Below are 6,497 nucleotides of genomic sequence, written 5' to 3'. Positions count from 1 at the left end.
TGCACCCACGCCTCCCTCCGGCCCGCCCCTGCGCGCGTCACCGCGTGACGTCACCGCGTCGGTGCCCCGACCCCTCCCCTCGCACCGCCCCCAGCGCCTCAGAAAAGCCCCCAAGCATTAGCCACCCCGACAGCCGCCTGTCCGAAATTCCGACACCAATCCCGCACTCCAAAAACAATCTCGCGAGACGTCCTCCGGTGCGGGTGCACCGGAACAGCACTACGGCACGCAGGGCGTGCGGAGGGCACACAAAAAACCGCCAAAAACCGCCAAAATCGACCCCGTCCCGAAAGGCGCCATCTTTGCCCGATCACGTGATTCTCAGGGCACGGCCATCTTTGATTCAGTCACGTGATGCAGAGGGCGCCGCCATTTAAAACCTCATATCATGACTAACTGGGCGCCGCCATATTTGTCCCATCACGTGGTGTAGTAGACGCCGCCATATTTGTTCCCACCACGTGATGCAATTTACCGCCATCTTTGCAACGTCACGTGATGCCATGGGCGCTGCCATCTTTACCCGGTGATGTACTACCCTGAGCGCCGCCATCTTTGCCCCGCCACGTCATGCCGTGGGCGCCGCCATTTTCTAGGGTTATTCTTATTTTTAAGTTTAATTTTCGAGGTATTATTATTATTAGATTTATTTGAGGTTAGGGTTAGGTTAGGATTAGGGTTAGGGTTTGCGTTTCGGTTAGGATTTAGGGTTCAGTTTAGGGTAAGGCTTTGAGTCAGGGGCAGCTTGGGTCTGGGACACATCCTTCGACATTCAGATTTTTTGCAGGCAGCTGCCACCTCAGGGTCACAGGCCCCTCAGCACGAACAGTGGCCCTTTCCCCCAGGTTTCTTATGTCAGTTTGCAGCAGGTGTTTGGCATTGCCTCAGCAAACAGAATTTTATTCTGCTGCAGCTTTTGTCTGTCAGATATGTGATGCCCCCTGCTACCCTCACCTTCTCCCTCACCCCTGTTCTTCTCTGTCCCTGTCTTCCCCCCCTCACCCCTATCTGTACTTCCAGCCCCCCCATCCTACTCTCTCTTCACCCTTCACCCCTCCCCATCCTGCCCCATCCCTCACTCCCCCCACCACCCACCTGTGACTCCTAGCAGCACCACATGGGAGCCCAAAATAAAACAGGCAGGGATGACATCTGTGGGCTGCACCGTGTCACAAACAGACCTGGGGCTGAGGGCAGGGGGCTGGAGGGTGGCACAGAGGGTGGGGGCAGCTGAGAGGCAGAAGGTGTCTGTAGGAGTAAAAAGGGGGGCACAGAGATGCTGAGAGGCTGCAATGGGGAGCTGGAGGGTGACACAAGGAGGCTGAGAGGCAGAAGGGGTCTGTAGGAGTAAAAAGGGGGGCACAGGGACGCTGAGAGGCTGCAATGGGGAGCTGGAGGGTGACACATGGAGCCTGAGAGGCAAGGGGTGCCTTGAGGGACAAAGTGGAGGGTGCCTGAGGGTGACAGGTGAACAAGCCCTAAGCTCACCCCAAACAGCACCCCAAGAACACCAGTTTTCCCCAGCAGCAGCTGCAGGCAGTGACCCTAATGCTGGGACAGCCCCAGAACCCTCCCAGCAGCTGCAGGCAGTGACTTTAATTAAAAGGCATGGATGGTGTCTGGGACTGAGCACTTTTTAAGGTATTTTTTTAAGTGTTTTTAAAGGGTGTTTGAGGGGTTTTCTCACAGAAGCTCTTGAGGAACTTTCTGGGAGGTTTTAGGCTACTTCTAGGGTATTTTCAGGGTTTTTAAAAGATTTATTTAAGGTGCTTCAAGGGCTTTCTTAGTACTAATTAGAATTTCTATGGGTTTTTTTTCTGGGGTGTTCTTGGGGCTTTTTTAAGACTATTTAAAAATTTTTAGGGCTTTTTTAGGACTATTGGGGGTATGTGGAGGACTCTTAGGACCAGAGTATTTTTAGGTTTTTTGAGGGAAGTTTTATGGTTTTTAGGGTCTTATCAGTCTGTTTTAAGGATTTTGGGGCTATTTTTAGAGCTCTTTTAGGAATGTTTAGGGATTTTTAAAGGTTCTTTGGGGATTTTTAGGGGTGGTTTAGGGTTTTTTTAAAGTAGGGTAATTTTATTGTATTTTAAGGGTATTCTGAGCCTATTTTTATGATTTTGTGGGGGTTTTAGGACATAGTGAGGATGAGGGTGTTTTTAGGGCATTTTAATGTTTTTTTAGGGTCTTTTCATGGCATAGAGGCTGAGGGGCAGCTTGAGGGGCACTGTGGGGGTTTGAGGGTGACAGAGGCTGGGAGCTGAGGGAGGAACAGGGGGAGGGGACAGTGGGTGACACAGGGAGATGCTGAGGGGGACAGGGGCAGCTGGAGGGTGACACAGAGAAGCAGCTGTCATTTCCCTGAAGAGTTTTCTTCTGTATCCAGCCCATTATTCCCCTTGAACTCAAATCAGAGGAGCCAAACAGCCACAGCTGCTCTGAATCAGCCCAATCAGCCCATTTCCCTGAAGAGTTTTCTTCTGTATCCAGCCCATTATTCCCCTTGAACTCAAATCAGAGGAGCCAAACAGCCACAGCTGCTCTGAATCAGCCCAATCAGGGGTATATTAACCCCAGCCTTTGCTAAGAGGCTTCATTTTGTCTTTGGGATCCACTGGGGTAAGTGCTCTCCTCTCATTTTTGTGAAGAGGCTCTTTCAGCTTATCTCTGTTTGTTCTCTGCAGGTGTTTTGGGCTTCTAATGCAACAGAGGCTTTGAAGATACTGTGAGGAAAACAACACTGAACACAGGTAGTATTTAAATTCATGATTTGGGGTTGTGCATTCAGGGGTGGTGCTTTTGTAATCTCTAATTTTTCTTTTTTTTTCTTTTTTTTTTCTTTTTTTTTTTTTTTAGGAGGAGTGCAACTTCCTGTAATTCCAGGTTGTGTCGAGTACAGCATTTTTTCAGCAGAGTGATCATGTTCCAAAAGAGATCTGCCCTGTGTCAAAGATGATGTCTGAGATTGAGGCTTCAGGTGAGTTGAGGATTGGGACTAGGAGTGGGAGAGTGAGCAGGGTACCGAGTTAAGAGTTATCATGGTGGGGTTTTGCAGGCAGTAGGGTGAGAAATGGTGTCTATTTGCAAGGCTTTTCACAAGTATAGCAGAGGCATCCGTGTGTCATACAGCACACAAGCTCATCCACTGAACTCACAGAAATGCTATGTAACTTTGCCTCTCTAAACCAGGTGCTACTCATAATAACAGCTAAACCTTAGACTAGGGATGGAACTGGAGACTTGAGCACCCAAGCACACTCAGGAGAGGATAAGTATCTGACTTGCTGGGATTTGGCCCACATAACACTAAACTCAACCATTGATTTTCCTGTTCTTTATTCTAGCTGAATAAGAGGCCAACAGGAGATCCCCTCCGAGGCAGACTCATTTCAGGTCCAACGTGGATTCGCATTTCCAGTCATCCAAAAGATAAGTTGGGTCCATGGCCTGGGGATGGGAGTAATGGCCCCCTTCGGCAGCCGATGGGGATTTGAATCCCCAGATATGTGCAAGATAAATCAAGGGCTACAACCCACAGAGGGGATGGAAGCGAAGTGCCAGGTTGGGACTCCCCAGGAGGGGTTTTTGAGTCAGTTTTAGAGATGAGGATGTCCAAGAAGTGTCTCCTTAGGCCAGCTAAAGGAAAAGTGTCTGTTTTGATCTCGGTGCTGAGGTGCGCAGGGCAGAGCAGTTCCGGTGTGTGTCCTGTCACTTGTCTCTGGTGCACTCTGTGTTCTTTGGGTCTCCCAGTCCTTTCTTCTTGTGGAAAGCTCTCTCTCCCTGTCTTGTCCCCTCGTTTCTCACGTCCTGTGTCACGGGTGTCTGCACATATTTGTCCCGGAGCTGCTCTGCCCTGCTGCATAGCCTGTAATAGCACAAGTCCTGGGGACTTGAAATTGGTAATGCAGGGTGCAGCTGGGCTCCAAATTGTATTAGGAGATTACCAGAACATGTTTGGTGGTGTTAAGTTGTCCTGCAGCTGTTTGACATTAGTCCTAACTTCCTTTCAGATGCAGACAGTTCAAATCAGTGCCAGAGGGCCACAGTCCTGGGTGGAGAACTTCCCATGAGCTGGTCAGTCATTGTTTGCATTTACAGGGGAAGCAGCCTAAGTGGTGACTCTGTTACAGCGGTGTTCTTTGCCTTTATTTTTAGGAGGTCCAGGCAGATAGCAGCAGTCAAGGCCCAGTGTGCCAGGTGAGCAGTGGAGAGAAGCAGTTGTTCTTGCTCAGGTTTCACTTTTTGGTGCAACTGTAAGCATCCATTCTTGTTTTTGTGCTTTAGGGAATCCACTGGGAGTTTGCATATCCCCTGTCAGCAGCTGGCTGATGGACTGGGTTTGCTGTGCTTGTGAGTCCTCTGGAAGTATTACAGGACCCTGTGATGAAGCCTACTGATTTTGCATTTCAAGGTCCCATCCTGGTAACCCAGAGCAGTGGCCAAGGAGTTGTGGTGAGTCAGGGAGGTAGGGAGAAGGAGTGAGAGTCCACTCAAGTTTCAGCAATGCCATGTCACCCTTTCTCCACTTAATCTAGGTGTACCCTGAGATGATGCTGTCGGCCTCCAAGCACGCCTGCGGTGTGTGGCCCGACCATTCTGAGGAGAATGGTGAGTAGCAGAATTGTCAGGTTTTGGCCATTGTGCTGTTACGGTTGTGCACTGATGTTTGGTTTTCTTTGTCTTGGCAGACCAAGAGGAACAGCCTGGTGACAACTGGAGTTTCCCAGACAGGCAGGAGGCCTCGTTCTGCACCCGATGGAGATTTGGATCCCCAGATATATGCCAGATAAGTCAAGGGCTACAACCCACAGAGGGCATGGAAGCGAGGTGCCAGGTTGGGAGTCCCCAGGAGGGGTTTTTGAGTCAGTTTTGGATACGGGGATGTCTAAGAAGCGTCTCCTTAGGCCAGCTGAAGGGAAAGTGTCTGTTTTGATCTCAGTGCTGAGGTGCGCAGGGCAGAGCAGTTCCGGTGTGTGTCCTGTCACTTTTCTCTGGTGCACTCTCTGTTCTTTGGGTCTCTCAGTCCTTTCTTCTCCTCAAAAGCTCTCCCTCCCTGTTCTGTCTCCTGGTTTGTCATGTCCTGTCCTGTGTCACGGGTGTCTGCACGTATTTGTCCCGGAGCTGCTCTGCCCTGCTGCATAGCCTGTAATAGCACAAGTCCTGGGGACTTGAAATTGGTAATGCAGGGTGCAGCTGGGCTCCAAATTGTATTAGGAGATTACCAGAACATGTTTGGTGGTGTTAAGTTGTCCTGCAGCTGTTTGACATTAGTTCTAACTTCCTTTCATATGCAGACAGTTCAAATCAGTGCCAGAGGGCCACAGTCCTGGGTGAAGAACTTCCCATGAGCTGGTCAGTCATTGTTTGCATTTACAGGGGAAGCAGCCTAAGTGGTGACTCTGTTACAGCGGTGTTCTTTGCCTTTATTTTTAGGAGGTCCAGGCAGATAGCAGCAGTCAAGGCCCAGTGTGCCAGGTGAGCAGTGGAGAGAAGCAGTTGTTCTTGCTCAGGTTTCACTTTTTGGTGCAACTGTAAGCATCCATTCTTGTTTTTGTGCTTTAGGGAATCCCCTGGGAGTTTGCATATCCCCTGTCAGCAGCTGGCTGATGGTCTGGGTTTGCTGTGCTTGTGAGTCCTCTGGAAGTATTACAGGACCCTGTGATGAAGCCTACTGATTTTGCATTTCAAGGTCCCATCCTGGTAACCCAGAGCAGTGGCCAAGGAGTTGTGGTGAGTCAGGGAGGTAGGGAGGAGGAGTGAGAGTCCACTCAAGTTTCAGCAATGCCATGTCACCCTTTCTCCACTTAATCTAGGTGTACCCTGAGATGATGCTGTCGGCCTCCAAGCATGCCTGCGGTGTGTGGCCCGACCATTCTGAGGAGAATGGTGAGTAGCAGAATTGTCAGGTTTTGGCCATTGTGCTGTTACGGTTGTGCACTGATGTTTGGTTTTCTTTGTCTTGGCAGACCAAGAGAGAACAGTCTGGTGACAACTGCAGTTTCCCAGACAGGCAGGAGGCCTCGTTCTGCACCCGATGGAGATTTGGATCCCCAGATATATGCCAGATAAGTCAAGGGCTACAACCCACAGAGGGCATGGAAGCGAGGTGCCAGGTTGGGAGTCCCCAGGAGGGGTTTTTGAGTCAGTTTTGGATACGGGGATGTCTAAGAAGCGTCTCCTTAGGCCAGCTGAAGGGAAAGTGTCTGTTTTGATCTCAGTGCTGAGGTGCGCAGGGCAGAGCAGTTCCGGTGTGTGTCCTGTCACTTTTCTCTGGTGCACTCTCTGTTCTTTGGGTCTCTCAGTCCTTTCTTCTCCTCAAAAGCTCTCCCTCCCTGTTCTGTCTCCTGGTTTGTCATGTCCTGTCCTGTGTCACGGGTGTCTGCACGTATTTGTCCCGGAGCTGCTCTGCCCTGCTGCATAGCCTGTAATAGCACAAGTCCTAGGGACTTGAAATTGGTAATGCAGGGTGCAGCTGGGCTCCAGGTTGTGTTAGGAGA

The sequence above is a fragment of the Taeniopygia guttata genome, chromosome 21 (genome assembly GCF_048771995.1).
Source record: "Taeniopygia guttata chromosome 21, bTaeGut7.mat, whole genome shotgun sequence".
NCBI classification, from domain to species: domain Eukaryota; kingdom Metazoa; phylum Chordata; class Aves; order Passeriformes; family Estrildidae; genus Taeniopygia; species Taeniopygia guttata.
This window is presented reverse-complemented; position numbering follows the sequence as displayed.